Here is a 17,498-nt window from a genome sequence, read left to right on the forward strand (position 1 = left end):
AGCATGTTATTTTTTAAAAAGTTCAATGTATAAAAGTTAGGGACGTTCTTACCGGCAGTCAGATTATAATTGAATCTTTCCTTATTTCCTTATTCAGTCAATAGTTATTGAATGCCTACAGTATATCAGGCACTGTTCTAGGCATCTACTTTTAAGTTACAGGTAGTGGTAGAATGAGGGAAACACCTCTCTTTTGTCCTTTTGTATGCTTCCAGATCATCTTTTTGAAGTTGTCTGCATATCCCTTTAGAACACAGATTCTTACCCTCTGCACTGTAGACCTTTTGGACTGGATACTTGTTTGCTCTGGGAGGCCGTCCTGTATATTATAGGATTCTTAGTATCATCCTTAGCTTCTACCTACTCCATGCCAGTGGCACTCCCCAGTCAGGAAATAAAAAATGTCTCCAGATATTGACATTTGTTCCCTGGGAACAAAATGGCCCCAGTTGAGAACCACTGCATGAGACACTCCAACTTTGTTGACCCCACAGAGTAATTTGCTTTGGGTTTCCCTGCTGTTCTAGTGAAGGGTTTTACTTCTTCAGTCTGTTTGCTGACACAGCTTTCAGAGCTGGGCATGGGAAACAGGAGGGTTCATGTTCGGCTTGTGATGACGAACACGTGCCACTTAATGATGAGTCTTGTTGCACACACTCACCTCTACGCACCCAACACCCCCACCTCCTTGAACTGTTCCCCGTTGCACAAGATGAGGGCTGTGTCTACTCAATGTCAACTTGAACAACTCAGCCCCACTCACAGTGTGCTATTATGCAGACAGCATGCCTAGAAAGCTGGTGTGATGCTGTGTGAACTCAGCTTCTGGAACTGAACTGGTGTCTTGGTGCCTTGTCCCCTCAAACATAAGGAATGACAGCAGGGAGCTGCAAGTCAAGACAGATTAGAGGGCAGGCCACCCCCGTCGTCCTCAACCCAGCTGTTGGGACTCTCTTACTGAGCAAGGAGGAGAGCAGGGTACAAAGGAGAGCAGAGTGGCGGTGATCTTCAGTGTCCACAGCACTGCTGACCACAGATGTAGTCAGAGTAGATATTCACTGGGACTACCCTGATAATTTCTCATTTTAAGGGTATTGGTTAACATTTTTTTTAAAATGCCAATCACAAAAATAGACATATGAATGGAACAGAATAAAGAGCCCAGAAATAAACCCACAATTATATGGTCAATTAATTTATGACAAAGGAAGCAAGAACATACAATAGGGAGAAGACAGTCTCTAAATGGTGCCAGGATAACTGGATGGCCACATGCAAAAGAATGAAACTGGACCACTTCTTACACCATACACAAAAATAAACTCAAAACTGATTAAAGACCTAACTGTGAGACCTGAAACCATAAAAGCCCTAGCGAAAAAACCCTGGGCAGTAATTTCTTTCACATCAGCTGTAGAAATATTTTTCCAGGTAATGTCTCCTAAGGCAAAGGAAACCAAAGCCAAATCATACTTTTGGGATGACACTAAGATAAATAGCTTTTGTATAGGAAGGGGAATCATCAACAAAACAACAAAGCAACCAACTGAATGGGGAAAGATATTAGCAAATGATATATTTAATAAGGGGTTAATACCCAAAATATATAAAGAATTCATAAAACTCAACACCAAAACAAACAAACAAAACAAAAACAAACAAACAAAAAAACCCCAAACCCAAAAGACTAATAATCCAATGGTCAGAGGAACTGAATAGACATTTTGCCAAAGAAGATATCTAGATGGCCCGCAGACACAAGTATGGAAGTTCCTTAAAAAATTTAAACTAGAATGACTATGTAATCCAGTAATTCCATTACTGGGTATTTACCCAAAGAAAATGAAAACATTGGAAAGATACACGCACCCCCCATGTTTGTTGTAGTGTTATTTGCAATAGCGAAGATGTAGGGGCAACCCAAGTGTCCATCCTTAGATGAATGGATAATCGCACAGACATGCATGCATACATACATGCACATACATGCACACACGCACGGGAATATGACTCAGCCATAACAGAGAACAAGGTCTTGCCATTTGCAACAATATGGGTTGGCCTAGAAGGTATTATGCTAAGAGAAATGTCAAAGACAAACACCATATAATAACACCATATAATTTCACTCATATGAAACTTAAGAAATAAATGAACAAAGGAAAAAAAAAAAGACAAAAAGACCCCCAGATTTTTAAATACAGAGGATAAGCTGAGGGGAGTTGGGGAGATAGGTGGAGTAGAAAAAGGGGACTGAGAGTGTACTTATTGTGAGCACTGAATAATGCACGAAGTTATTGGGTTATTATATTGTACCTCAAATTAACATAACACTGTTTATGATACTTCCATTTTTTTAGAAAAGAAAATACACATTCTAAAATAAAGAATGCCATTGGGAGGGCGCCTGGGTGGCTCAGTGGGTTAAAGCCTCTGCCTTCGGCTCAGGTCATGATCCCAGGGTTCTGGGATCAAACCCCACATCAGGCTCTCTGCTCAGCAGGGAGCCTGCTTACCTTCCTCTCTCTCTCTGCCCGCCTTTCTGCCTACTTGTGATCTCTATCAAATAAATAAAATCTTAAAAAAAAAAATAAAGAATGCCATTGGGGTTGGGGCAGTTGGGTTTGGCCTGAGGGTGTGGGAAGCGGGCGGCAGGGAAGGTGCTGGAGAGCCACTGGGGATGCTCAGTGTCACTGAAAAAGGGTCAGGAGAGACCTTGAAGGGTCAACAGCTGAGCCAATTCCGAAGCAGAGAGACAGAAAGACCCAGACACATGAGGGGAGAATCCATGTGACAGCAGAGGTCAAGGTGAGAGGTACTCAGCACAAGCCAGGGAACCACCAGGATTGACAGCCACTACCAGCAGCCAAGACAAAGGCCTGGCACAGATCCTCACCTCCAGGCTTCAGAAGAGCCCTGCTGACATCTGAATTTTAGACTTCTGGCCACCAGAACTGGCTGATAACACATTTGCACTGTCTTAAGCCACCCCACGGGGCCCCTTGTGACAGCAGCCCCAGGAAACTAACATACAGGCCTCCAAACCTGTGTTGAGACCATTGACTTTTCCACTTGGAAAAAATCCATAAAGGTAGATCACTTCTGTCTGCTATCAAAAACCACATTCTTGCTAAACTAAAAATCCAAGCATGAAAAACAACCCTTCTGCCTCTTGGAATAAAATGTAGAAAATCTTTATAGCCTCAGTACATAAAAGAATTTCTTAAAATGCAAAAAGCAAATGAACCTAAGAAAAGATTGATATATTTGCATCAAAACTGAGAGCTTCTCAGATGCTTGGGTGTCTCAGTGGGTTGAGTGTCAGACTCTTGATCTCAGCTTAAGTCTTGATCTCAGGGTGGTGGGTTCGGGCCCCATGTCGGGCTCCATGCTGGGTGTGGAGACTACTTAAAAAAATTAAAATTACAATGAAAAGAAAATTTAAAACTCTTGTACAGTAGAAGACACCACAGATAAAATGAAAGATGCCACAGACTAGGAGAAAGTATTCATAACCTTATGTAGTCCACAAACAATCAATATACAAATTATTTAAAGAAATCCTAAAAATGAAAGGTTAAGTGACTCCATAAAAACTATGGGCACTTCACGGAACTGAAAACAAATGGTCAGTGAATAAAAATGAGTTAAAGACTGATCTGTTCACACACAAAAAATGAATCATGGAACACTACATCAAAAACTAGTGATGAACTGTGTGCTGAGTAACGCAACATGATTAAAAAAAAGAAGACTGATCTGTTCAGAGAAGGGAACGCTCTGCAAAATTAAAATAAATCAGTTCCGTACATCTCAAAGTATACACATCTGAAGATGTCAAATGAAAATTTCAAGCTGCAGCTTAAGAAAGCCCTTGTCCATAAAAGATGAAGCAGTACCACACATACCTACAGGTAGTAGAAAATTAAAAGCATGAACTGAAAAGTTACCCCATTCATCGTGTTTATTTCCTGGGAAAAAAGAGAATGAGATGAACATAAGAACAGGACTGAAGAGAGGGACAGCGGGACTTGAGTGTCCTCTGTCACGTTCTATTTATATCATTAGAAGGAAATCTGAAGAAAAATGTTAAATTTGTTCAGTTGGCAGTAAATCCTCCAATGCCCGTTAACGCGTTTTCTGCAAGATTTTGCATCTCCTGAAAATGCAAGTAATAAACAGTGAAGGCTTTTCAAGTCTTTTCTGAAAACAGTTGAAAAGTGAAGAATTCAATCAGAGAAGAAGTGTATTTAATGCAGAAACAAAACCATGCATTTGGTTCTGCTGTAATACATTGTGTGTGTTTCTAAGATTCATGGCGTGATGCAGAAACCACAGAGCTCATGCAAAGAATGTGTTAGGCACACCGCACTCAGTAAACTCATCAGTGATATGTTAAAGTGGGAAGTTAGGGACCCAGTGAAAACAGCCCAGTTTTATGCACATTAAATGATTAAGAAGTGAACAGGTCCCTTAAAAACTGTCTGAAATTTGCAAATGGAGCTTGGGAGTTATTGTAAAATGGTGGAAGGAAGGTTACCTGAACTCCAAGAAGTTGAGATAGCAGCCCGACTAGGCTGGGGTCAGCCAAGGTGGCTGGTAGATGCTTGAAGGATTTGTGTGAGTATGTTGTACATTCCTGTTGTACAGCTCGGTTCTCTGTGTCCACCCAGAGCCATGTTTTGCACCCTTTTCATGGCTGACATTTTGTACTACATGATTTTGTGTTGTGGGGGCTGTCTTGCTCATTGTGGGATGTTCGTCATTGTCCTTGGCCTCTGCCCACTAGATGCTGGTAGCAAATCCCTCGGTCGTGACGCAAATGTCTCTAGACATTATCAGATGGTCCTCTGAAGGGGCAAAAACACTGCGATTGGGAACTGATCTAGTGTTTCTGACAGACAAAGTTGCATGTAAGGAGAAATGAAATTTTGTGATATATTATTCCCGAATATATATCAGTCATGATGGAACAAGTTCACATTTTCAAAGCAAGTATTATAGCAAAAATGGCTGGATTTCATTAAACTTAAAGTAATGAATTTGTGCTTTAAATATGAAGGAATCATTTGTGTTTCAAAAAATCAAACGAAGCTTCATATTGAATACAACAGAAAGGTGAATATAAACTAAGAATGAAAGTTGAGACAACTTATACATTAACACCCTTAGGAAATAAATATTGCAGTAGCAATTTGAGGTAAAACTGATTTAAAGAAAACAATTCAATAAAACGTGGAACATACAGTTAATGTAGTTAGAGTGTTTTGAACTAATAGATACATAACTTACATATTTCTGGTTATGAACCTCAGAAAATGTTTAGTTTATCAAAGACAACCACAATAATAAACAAAAGATGTTAAGCAATTAAAAAAGAACTCAGAATTCCATCAATTTAGGAATAGTCCGGTGACAATGTACATTTCATAGTACACTTCACTGATACATATTATATTTGGTTTAACCTATAGTTTAGAGGCATCTGGGTTGCTCAGTGAGTTTAGCATCCTACTCTTAGTTTTGGCTCAGGTCATGGTTTCAGGGTCATGGGATTGAGGCCCAGGTTGAGTTCTGTGCTCAGCATGGAATCTGCTTGCCGCTCTCCCTCTGTTTCTCCCCCGACTTGTGCTCTTTTAAAGTAGTCTTTGTATTGGTTTTGTAAGTAATTTGGAAAATTGCATTTTGGCTTTTAATGTTTACGCCAACTTTCTAGTACATTTTTATGGCCAATTTATACTTTAATGATGAGGTATAAAGGCAGTAATGAGGAACTCTAAACTGCTTGTTCTTCATGGCTGCCAGTGAAATTGGTATAATTAGGCTTTCATGTAAGGAACAGGGTTTTTGCTCATGCAAGAAGAAAATCATTTCCAGTAACTTAATTGGGACTGGGCACATTGGAGTGATATAAAGTTTAGAAGAAAAGTTTATGAAATGTATTGTTGCAGAAGAGCCATCATTAACTCAAGGCAATTATCTGAAATTTTGAAGTCATCTTCCCTCCATAGAAAGAGTGATACACGTATATCTTTCAACATGAGAAAAATGTACCATAGAGAAAGAATATTTGAAGAAACAGACATTGTACTGAAATCATTAACAATTTTAGTGTGATATTGAAGACTTGAAAGGAAATATGCATTAAATGCTAAGATGTTTTTATTATTTATCTTAAATTTATTATTATTATTTTAAAAATATTTTATCTATTTATTTGAGAGAGAGAGAGCATAAGCAGGTGGGAGGGGCAGAGGGAGGGGTAGAAGCAGACTCTCCGCTGAGCAAGGAGCCTAATGTGGGGCTCAATCCCAATACCCTGGGATCATGACCTGAGCTGAAGACAGACCCTTAACCTACTGAGCCATCTAGGAGTCCTTAAGGTACTTTTAATTACAATGTTCAGAATCTGAATTTATTTTATTTTTCTGAGCGGGAACTGTATCTTTCCACCTTACTCTACTGCTTCTCTTACAAACTAGAAGCAAGATATAAAGCCAAGTAAACCTGTGCATCATTTCAGCAAGTCTTGCTTCATGTTTTTTTTTTTTTATTGGATTTCTAGTTTTGTAATTATTAAGGTAATTCTCTTTGTATTCTTTGTGAAAAATGCAATCTGAAATGGGGTGCAAAACACAACTTTTTGTTACTCAGAGCCATTATTTGGTCTCTCTTTTGGAGCGTAGGGAGAATAATATCAGATTACTCTTAATCATATCCAACTTTGATTTTGGTTTGATTGTGTCTAAATTGCACTGTTCAGTTTTCCTACAGCATCAGAATGCATTCTGTCAGCTCTGGGTTGGCTTGGCCCATTTGTTCCCGGGACAGTGCTCATAGGACTGTCATCTTGTGCCCAAGGGAAGAAATGTTGGTTAGTAGGCATACGAGCCACCAGATGGCTCCCTTAGTTTTTTGAATCTCCAATTGGATAAGGAAGTTGGCTTTCTCTGAAGAAATTACTTGAGTAAATTTTGAATAATGCCCTAATGTGGTAATGTGAGCAGATCTTCATCATTTCAGATGAAGGTTTAGAGCTGGTGGAGGGTTATCATACAAGATTGTCGGGATGGTTCTATTACACACATCATGACTTACCATCTTCGTTGGCTTACTTTTTTTTTTAAATTTTTTTATTTTTTATAAACATATATTTTTATCCCCAGGGATACAGGTCTGTGAATCGCCGGGTTTACACACTTCACAGCACTCACCAAAGCACATACCCTCCCCAATGTCCATAACCCAACCCCCCTTCTCCCAACCCCCCTCCCCCCAGCAACCCTCAGTTTGTTTTGTGAGATTAAGAGTCACTTATGGTTTGTTTCCCTCCCAATCCCATCTTGTTTCATTTATTCTTTTCCTACCCACTTAAGCCCCCATGTTGCATCACTACTTCCTCATATCAGGGAGATCATATGATAGTTGTCTTTCTCTGCTTGACTTACTTTTTAACTGGTGTGTTTGTGTGTCTGTGTGTGTTACTCAGTGTTGAAATGCCTCATATCTCCTTTCTTTTTCTTTCATCTAGCCTTTCTTTAGTGCATATGCTGTGCATTAGGAGTCTCATAACTGGGCCTAACCCATCAAAAGACAGGGTTGGGAGTTCACAGCCAGAGCAGAATGGACAAATTGTGTTGTTGCTTGTCTGACATCAGTATTCTCTGCTCATCTTGGGTACTTGCTTCTCATAGTTCTCACTATTGGGCACTTTCCAGTCTGTAGAGTACTCTAAGACACAATGGGAGAGATTCTGTAACCAAAAAGAAACAGAAGCAAGGGATTATGGGTGTGTTTTTTCATTGTGCTAAGAACACAACATGAGATATAATGTCTTTAATTTTTAAGTGCAAGTACAGTATCACTAACTGTAGGCACAACGTGGTCAGTAGATCTTCGGCTGAAGAAGTTCTAACTTTTTTTGGTGTCAGCCGTTCTAACAGATATGAGATGAGATCCCTTTGTGGTTTTGCTTTGCATGCATCTCCCTGAGGTTTAGTGACATTGAACACCATTTCATATACTTGCTGGCCATTTGAAGAAATGCTGATTCAAGTCCTTTGCCCTTTTCCACAATCTGGTTCTTTGATTTCTTTTTTTTCTTTTGAGTTGTAAGAGTTCCTTATAAATTGTGGACATTGACTCCTTATCAGATACATGATTTACAAATACTTTCTCCCATTCCTTAGGTTGCCTTTACATTCTGTTGATTGTTCTCTTTTCTGTGCAGAAACTTTTTAGTTTGATGTCCTTCCGTTTGTCTATTTTTGCTTTTGTTGAGCTGTGCTTTGGCTCATATCCAAGAAATCATCGCCAATACCCACGTCAAGGAGCTTACCCCTGTGTGTTCCAGGTTCAAGTCTTATGTTTAAGCCTTATCCATTTCAAGTTGATTTTTGTGTATGGTATAAGAGAGGGGTCCGATTTCATTCTTTTGCATGTGTATAACCAGTTTTCCCAGCACCATTTGTCAAAGAGACTATGCGTTTCCCATTTTGCATTCGTGGCAACCTTGCTGTTGATCAGTTGACCATATATGTGTTCATTTATTTTTGGGGTCTCAACTCTGTTCCCCTGGTTTATATTTCTATCTTTATACCAGTTGCATACTGCTTTAATTACCATCGCCTTGTAATATATTTTGAAATCAGGAACTGTGATGCCTCCAGCTATATTCATCTTTCTCAAGATTTGTTATTTAGAATTGATTGTGGTTCCTTGTAAATTTAAGGATTGCTCTTTCTATTTGTTTTTAAAATGTCATTGTGATTTTGATAGGAATTCTGTGAATTATATAGATAGCTTTGGGTAGTATGGACATTTTAACAATATTAAGTGTTTCCAATCCATGAACCCAGGATGTTCTATTTACTTGAATCTTCTTTAATTTCTTTCATCAGTTTTTTATCGTTTTCAGTGTGCAATCCTTTCACCTCCTTGGTTTAGTTTATTTTATTCTTTTTGATGCTTTGAAATGGGATTGTTTTTTTAATTTCCTCCTGGATAGTTCACTGTTAGTGTATAGAAGTGCAACTGATTTTTGTAAGTTGATTGTATATTCTATAACCTTACTATATTTGTTTACAAATAGCTGTTTTGTGGAATCTGTAGGGTTCTTTACATAGAATATTGTGTCATGTGCACAGACAATTTTACTTCTTCTTTTTTATTTGGATGCCTTTTATTTCTTTGCTCTTTTTTAGGACTTCTTGTACTATGTTGAATAGAAGTGATGAGAATGGGCACTCTTGCTTTGTCCTGATCTTAGAGGGAAAGTGTTCAGTTTTTCAACATGGAGTATGTTGTTAACTGTGTGCTTGTCAGATATGGCCTTTATTGTATTGAGTAAATTCCTTCTATACCTACTTTCTTGATGGTTTTTTTCATGAAAGGATGTGAATTTTGTCAAATGATTTTTTTTTCACCTATCAGGAGGATCGTGGTTGTGTGTGTGTGTGTGTGTTAAATTCTCTATTCTGTTCATGTGGTGTAGCATATTAATCATTTTACATGTGTTTGAACTGTTCTTGGATCTCAAGATTCATCTGCACTTGGCCATGGTATATGATCCTTTTAATGTGTGGCTGAATTAGGTTTGCTAATATTTTGTGGGGATTTTTTGCCTCTGTGTTCATTAGGGATATTGGCCTGTAGGTTTCTTTTCTTGTAGTGTCCTTATGTGGCTTTGGTATCAATGTAATGCTTGCCTTGTAGAATGAGTCTGGAAGTGTTCCCTTGTCTTCAGTTTTTTGGAAGAGCTTCAGAAGGATTGGCATAAATTCTTCTTTAGCTGGTTGGTAAAATTCACAAGGGAAAGCATCTGGTCCTGCGCTTTTCTTTGTTGGGAAGTTTTTGATTGCTAATTCAATCTCCTTATTTGTTCATGGTCGGTTCAGATTTTCTGTTTCTTCATGATTCAGTCCTGGTAGGTTGTATGTTTCTAGGAATTTATCCAATTCTTTTGGTTATTCAGTTTTTTTGGTGTGTAATTGTTCATAGCAGTCTCTTACAACCTTTTGTATTTCTGTGGCATCAATTGTAATTTCTCCTCTGAAGTTTCTCATTAAAGCTTCACCTGAGGAACTGTTGAGTCTCACTCATTTCACAAATGCACCACTGTAGGTCTCATGGTACAGGTTATCATAATGATGAAAGAAATATGCAAGGAGAAATTCACCCATTGTCCTTGAGATCACCAGATATGAGACAACAGGGAGTAGGCAGGCTGAACTTAGCAGACTTTCACCAATAATCCTCTTCTCTTTTTAGGGTTAGAACCACTTTGTGTTGACTTTACTCAAAACCACTCACCAGAAAACTCTAGGAACTCAATAAGTACTCACTCCTAACAGTGATCCTGTGTCTCCTTATCAACCCTACTCCTCCTCCTTCAATCAGTTTTTATGTAGCAAGTTTGTTTTGCGGTTATCCTAGAGCAAAACCTGTGAATAACTGTTAGAAGCTGTTGGGGCCCCCAGATAATTGCTCAATGGAACCTTTAGATTGCAGTCCTCCAGGAAGTGTGGCTGAGAAATCTACATGGGAAAAATTTAAGAGCAGTAGATCTCAGATTTTAACACACATAAGACTCACCTAGACATTTTGTTAAAGCAAAGATTTCTGGACCCCATCTTCAGAGATCTGGGTGGAAAAAGGGATATGAATTTGCATTTCAGATGAGTTCCCTTGTGATGCTGGTGATGCTGATGCTGGTGGCCCATGGACTAGCCTTCAAGCAGTAAGACCTTTGAAAACATAGTTTTAACACTCAGTTTTTGTCACCTGTAGGGAGGAATTTTTTGTAGGTAAACAACAGGGTGCAGCCACATCAAACCATCTGCAAGTCCAAAGCACACATGATTTTATGTGTCTTGGGACTCATGACTTTCATTAGGGTGTAAAGAAACCTAATTTGGTCCATCTCCAGAATTCCTAGCAAAGAGAACCTTGGGAGTATCAAGGCAAGAAGAGGAAAGATGTTGGAACATTACCCAAAGGATGTTCCTACTTGGTTTTATGTCTTCAGTTACATTTAGAGGAGATGATTGCAATATATCTCAAGACATTCTCCCATTAATAACACAGAGGAATTGATGTCTGCTGTTGAACATGAGGATACATGACAAGTGAGGAAAAATGTGGCAAGTCTGTGACCAGCCTCCTCCAACAAGTCACTGCAAGGCATTCTGACCGATCTTTCAACCCAGCCATTGCTTCCAGGCAATGAGACCCAGAGGTGACATCTTAGATAAGATGACTGTTGAAGGATTCTCTAATCTCAACTAAAGTAAACAGAGATCCATTGTCCCAAGCCAGTGGCTGGCACAAAGCCCTGATTTTCTTGACAGAGTTTAGACATGAAATAGGAGACTTGCAAGCATTTTTTGAGAATGATACCTCTACCTTGGAGAAAAATATTTTTATCTCTTGAATGGCCCTGCAGAATCAATAAGGATTCATATCTAAGGCTTTTCTCATCCATGGAAAGATGTCTGCTCTTGGCAGATGATACCAAGGACCTGTTGTGTGTGCTATCATCCATTAGCTTTTTCAGCCTTAGAATTAATTGCAACTCAAGGACATACATCAAACCATGCATGTGAGTAGTTCTGAGAAGCCAACAATAGGGCACCTATTTCTGGAATTTTTGAATTCATTCAACAGAGACCTTTGGCAAGACTCTGTGTGAGATGATATAACACAAGTCCTGACTCATGGACTTGGTGCCATTGGGTGAGGTGTCAATGTACATATGCAAATAATTAGACTGGTTAATTTACATCATATCATAGCAGACAATGAGCCATCTCTAGTGTGCTGGGGCAGCATCAGGGGTGGAAAGACTGGCTTGGTGTCATGCAGGTGGTTACAGGGTTGAGGAAGGATTTGCCAGACAGAAGGGTTTCAAGGCCAAGGGACTAGACTCTGGAAAAGCATGGCCACTGGGACATATGGACCATGTTGCAACTTGTATAGTCTCATTGCCTATTCCTAGTTCTGGGGCATTTCACTCACCACATAAGTATTTTGAGACTGAGTGCAATACCTTTTTTTTTTTTTTTATGGGGTGGACAGTTTTGAAGAGAGCTAGCAACTTGTCTGTGTCTGGCTCCTTCCACATTCAGCTTAATAAAACACTTTACAGAACTCCATGTAAGAAAGAATGGAATTCCTCTAGAAGAGATGTGTTAGGGAGGTCATTTATCACTCAATTTCGCACTGCAGGTCAAAATCTGGGATTCTGGTGTTCGATAGCTCAGAGCTTCCAAATTCCATGTTGGTTTCTCTGGCCACCATTCGTTCATATATTTGTTCACTCATTCAAACAATATTTACTGAGCATATCCTAGGTGACAGGCCCTTTCTAAGCATCAGAAGTACAGAATTGAACAGGATTGTGTACTCACAGAGTTCATTACCTAGGAGAGGGAAACCCATAGTAATAGGCAAACCCATTAAATGATCGGTACTTACGGGTAAGGGAGCGCTGTGAAGATCTGATGGAGAATCACTGGAGGGAAACAGAGCTCACTGATGGGAAATCAGTGGTGGGAGTCATGTTTGGCTGCTTTCTATCCTGCAGACAAGTACGGGTTATGGATACAGTGCCAGTCCCTAGGGGTCAGAATTACTGGTAACATTTTCCAACAGAAGTTTTTGCAGGAGTTGTTTAAAGCCCTTGCTGGTTTCTAAGCACAGCAGGGTCTGTAACTGGGGGACCCCCATTTTACCGATCACCAGGGTGCCTTGGGGAGTGTAAGTAGAGACGCTGCTGCAGGGTGGAGTGAATTTCTGTACATGGAGGGAGTGAGAAATGGGAGAGGTCTGGGAAAGAGGAACCTGGATCTGGACATGTCAAGAGTAGGCAGGGCTAGGGGAAAACAAAGCCTCTGCTGAGAGCTTGGACAAGGAAGGACTTTGGAGCAAGAACAGGGCTGTCTTGTCTTGATGTGTGTCTCTGCTGTCGTCTGGGCAGAGCGAGAGGGGACCTTCCTCCATGCTGCCTTTGAGCCTCAGCTGGATCTGCATCAGTCATCAATGCTATTCTGTGGCTGGACCCTCTTTGGTGAATTCAAAGCAGGGCTGAGTTGGGTGTCCAGGCTGATGTGGTGAATAGCAAAGTCCAATCAGGGGACATGGAAAGACCAGCAAGAAGAACCAACACACTTGAATTCCAGAGAGTTTGCACTTGAATTCCAGAGAGGTCTGAGATTAGCACTGATTGTAAAGTCATCCCTTAGAAGTACGAGGAATGTGTCCATCAGTATCCTCATATGGACACCTCGTATGGAAGGTTGAAAGAATTATTCTTTATGGGGGTATTGTGAAGAATATGTAGCCAAGTTCATGGCACGTTTTAGCTATTATGGACTGAACATGTGTCCCCCAAATTCATGTTGAAATCCTAACCTCTAACATGACAGTATTAGAAGGTGGCCCCTTCGGAGAGAGTTAGGTCCTGAGGGTGGGATTAGTTAGGTAGTGCCCTTATAAGAAGAGGCAAGAGCAAACTCTTCCTCTCTGCTCTCCCCTGCAGGAGGGCATAGCAGTATTTGAAAAGTGGGAACCCAGCTCTCCCTAGACCCAGAGCTGTCAGCATGGTGACACTGGACTTCAAGAACAGTGAGGGGTTTGAAGTGGGGGGGTGGGGGTGGGAGGTTGGGATACCAGGTGGTGGGTATTATAGAGGGCACAGATTGCATGGAGCACTGGGTGTGGTGAAAAAATAATGAATACTGTTTTTCTGAAAATAAATAAATTGAAAAAATTAAAAAAAATAAATTGAAAAGAAAAAGAAAAGAACAGTGAGAAATAAGTGTTTGTTAAAGCCACCTGATTTATGGTGACCTGCTGTGGCAGCCTGAACTAAGACAATAGCCAATCCATTCAACCAATGTGGATCTCCTCTCCCACAGCCTACCTGGGCATTTGGACCCTGAGACCTCGAAGGGCCTTACCATTTCAATGTGACAAAGGATCAAAATCTCCATTCTTATTGAGTTTCTAGTATTATGGCAGGAACAAGAAAAACACAGTCATTGAAATGCATACTGTGTAACTGGGACCACTTGAAAGAAGAATAAAAAAACTAGAAAAACACAGTAAACGGTTAACAAATACTATTTAAGAAACAAGTGACAGGATGCTGAAAGTGTTAATCAGCCTACCTCTAACGGCAATACATGGAAAGCGGTGTGGGCTGGAACTTGTGTAGAGTGTAGAGGGAAGAAGGATGGCCTACACTATACGCACAGCCATGGAGACAAGAATAAATGCATATAGGAAGAGACTAAAGCCTCTGGATTGTTGCGCTGTGGGTGGGCACGGGTGTGGGCCCACACATCTTAATCAAGCAATCTCTTGGAGTCACACTTTACTAATTTAGAACTTACAATTATTTGGAAAGAGACAGTCTACAGTTGGGGAGGATGGAGATTTGTTTGCTTTTTGAACACTTGAATTCTCAAGCAGGAGAATTGGAGAATTATATCTCAAAAAGGAAAAAGGTGAAGTATGTACAGCTCAGAGAGGTTAAGTAACTTTTCTTAACCTAACACAACTGGTCAGTGACAGACCCAGATAAAACAAACCTGCCTTTCCTGGCATCATTTACAGGGCATCTCATCTGAGAAAGAAGGGGAAGGATTTCTACTTACGGAAACAAATTATTAAAAATGCCATAGAAGAATCCGTTATGTAAAAGCATGCTGGACTGCAGCCTGGCACACGTGAACATGCGTCTTCTGCTCTTGTTATCCTCAGTGATCAGCCTGTAGATTGAATGAGAACAAGGCCTCCACAAGGCAGCAGTTTCTCTGTGAACCAAAAGTAATTTGTTTCAGATTAAAATACACTGTATATTATCATGTGCATGTCATAGTTTTGTGTTTTTTTTTTTTTAAGATTTTGTTTATTTATTTGACAGAGGGAGAGAAAGAGCAGAGGGTGAGGGAGAAGCAGACTCCCCGCTGAGCAAGGAGACCAATGCAGGGCTCAATCCCAGGACTCCAGGATCATGACCTGAGCTAAAGGCAGACCCTTAACTGACTGAGCCACCCAGGTGCCCCTCTGCAGTAGTTTTAATAAACATGAGCCGGGTTTGTTTTTTTTTTAAAATGCATTTCTGGATTTGCATCTTTTTATCTTTGGTTGTCTTTTATCTTAGAAGTATAAGGAAAATGGCATTCATACAAATGGAGAAGGTTCCAAGTTTATACTCTGGGGCTTTTATTTCCCTGAGCGTGTCCTATAGTTAACTAAGGGTAGGAGTCACCTCAGTGCCTGGGCTTGTCCCTTCTTCAGGTTCATTACAGCTGTCACTGTGTCTTCTGGGTAAGAGTGGAATGTCGCTGTTGGACAAAACCAAAATTTTGTAAATCTTCTTTGGAGAACACAGTTGCATAGTGTTGTTGTGAATGCTGAGGAGTCTTTGCATTTAGAAGGCTATTTGGGGAAGTGTTCATATTTAGTGAACTTTCATATTTTATGAATTTTATGGGGGCATATTTTATGCCCCCACTTGGGGGCAGATGGCCAGGTGCCTGAGATCTAAATGGAAGGAGATGCTCCTTCTATCTTGAAATAAAGCCCTGCCTGGCCTTACTTCTCTGGATCTTCCTTTAGGTCTAACCAGGTAACTTAACATGCACCATCAGTGTCCAAATTTCTGTCACTAGAGATGTTTGATGGAACTGTGGAAGTGTTGAAGGTACATTTTCTTCCACTTTCTCTTCAGACTTGTGGGGGGGGGATCTGGGGAGCACCCCCAGATCCACAACAGACCCACGATCTTCTGTCTCTGAAATCAGCGTGCAGATGCCTGTCCCAGCTCCCCACCAGGTCACCGCAGGCCTGAATAAGGGTGGCTCAGTGGGTTAAAGCCTCTGCCTTCGGTTCAGGTCATGATCTCAGGGTCCTGGGATTGAGCCCCACATCAGGCTCTCTGCTCAGCGGGGAGCCTGCTTCCTCCTCTCTCTCAGCCTGCCTCTTTGCCTACTTGTGATCTCTGTCTGTCAAATAAAAAAATAAAATCTTTAAAAAAAAAAAAAAGAGAAAAAGAAAACGCATGGGAAAGCACTAAGTGGTCACAACTTTGGAAATCCTCACGACCGTCAGGCTTAGTATGTTTCTACGTGTGAATGGTTTTTGAAGCTCCTTTACATCTAAACTCAAAAATAAGGTATTTTTTTCCTAAACGAAAAAGACATGAAAACAGTCCTTTTAAAGAGAAAGTAAAACGTAAGCTCAATTCAGACATATTAGTCTAAACCGGATTTTTAAAATATTCTTTCAGAGAATGCTTTTTCAGCCAGAAAGAATCATTACGAATCATACAACCTTAACCGCTCCCTTAAGAAGTTCTGAGTACCCACTGGCCATGACAACTGATGCTTTATTTTTCAGCGTTCATCTCTCATCTTGGAATCTGGCAGATGAGCTCTATACCATGAGGCATGTCTGCACATATTCCCGAGAAGGAAGGAATGGAAAAGATTCAAAAGTGGGTCATGTGTTCCTGGGAGATTAGATGCTGAGGAATAGTATGGTGTTGCCTTGTATAGATTGTCTTTTTAGGGAATATTCCTAAATTGAAGGTCAAAACAAGGTTGTTGGTTTTTCTTTTTTCTGTTTTATTTAAGGCCCAAACCATTTTAATGTACTTCTGAGTACTTTCAATATCAGAGAGATACCCAAAATAACATCTGCTGTGAATGATTTCCAATTTTGTTCTATGTGAATGACCATCACAGATGAAATTTTGATATTGGGTATAGCATATATTTAAAATTGATATCCCCCACCCTGCAGAAAACATTTTATCATTTGTTTTTCTTTAAATCCTATTGTTTACGTAATAGATTTACAGGCAGACTTAAAATTTTTCAAAATAAACCTAATACTAATTTCTCTCTCTCTTTCTCTGTCTCTCTCGCCATACATTATAAGTGCATTGGAAAAGGATTTAGTGGCAGAACTTTCCAGTGTTTCACCACTGTGCACACACCAAGTGCTTTTGCTAGCTAATGCATACTTCATCAGGATTCTTACTGAGCTTACAAAATAGAACCGATGACATTTAATATTATGAAGAGAATACTGAATTCAAATAAAAAACAGACTTGCATCTTGTCGACTTTAATTAGATCCTTTTCTGCCCTAGAACTAGGAAAGCCATGTTCCAGAAAAGAGTTCTCTGGAAGCTACCATCAGAGCATGTTACTGTTGGTCATTTCAGACCTCCAGTTCGTGGAGCAAACCTTGCTGAACACTTTATATTACTTATTTATTACGTCCTCACACACACTCTGTGGTGCTGAAGAGCAGAGAGTTAGACAAAGAACTGACTTGCCAAAGCGATACAGCTTGGGTTTGTTGTTCCGTCTTCCAGTTTCCAAGCTGTACCTACCACAACTGTGCTTGTCAAACATAAGGCAGGGTTTTGAGTCCCCACCTTTGTTTAAACCAGAAGAGCTCTTCTTCTTTGCTTGTGGGCACGT

The 17,498-nt window shown here is 40.1% G+C and overlaps 1 protein-coding gene across 4 annotated transcripts in view; it reads left to right on the forward strand.

Moving 5' to 3' along the window:
- Positions 1-17,498, forward strand: part of CAMK1D (calcium/calmodulin dependent protein kinase ID) — a 430,211-nt gene that overhangs the window by 312,938 nt on the left and 99,775 nt on the right. The window lies entirely within an intron of this gene.

Source organism: Mustela nivalis, assembly GCF_964662115.1.
Source record: "Mustela nivalis genome assembly, chromosome: 7".
Lineage (NCBI taxonomy): Eukaryota > Metazoa > Chordata > Mammalia > Carnivora > Mustelidae > Mustela > Mustela nivalis.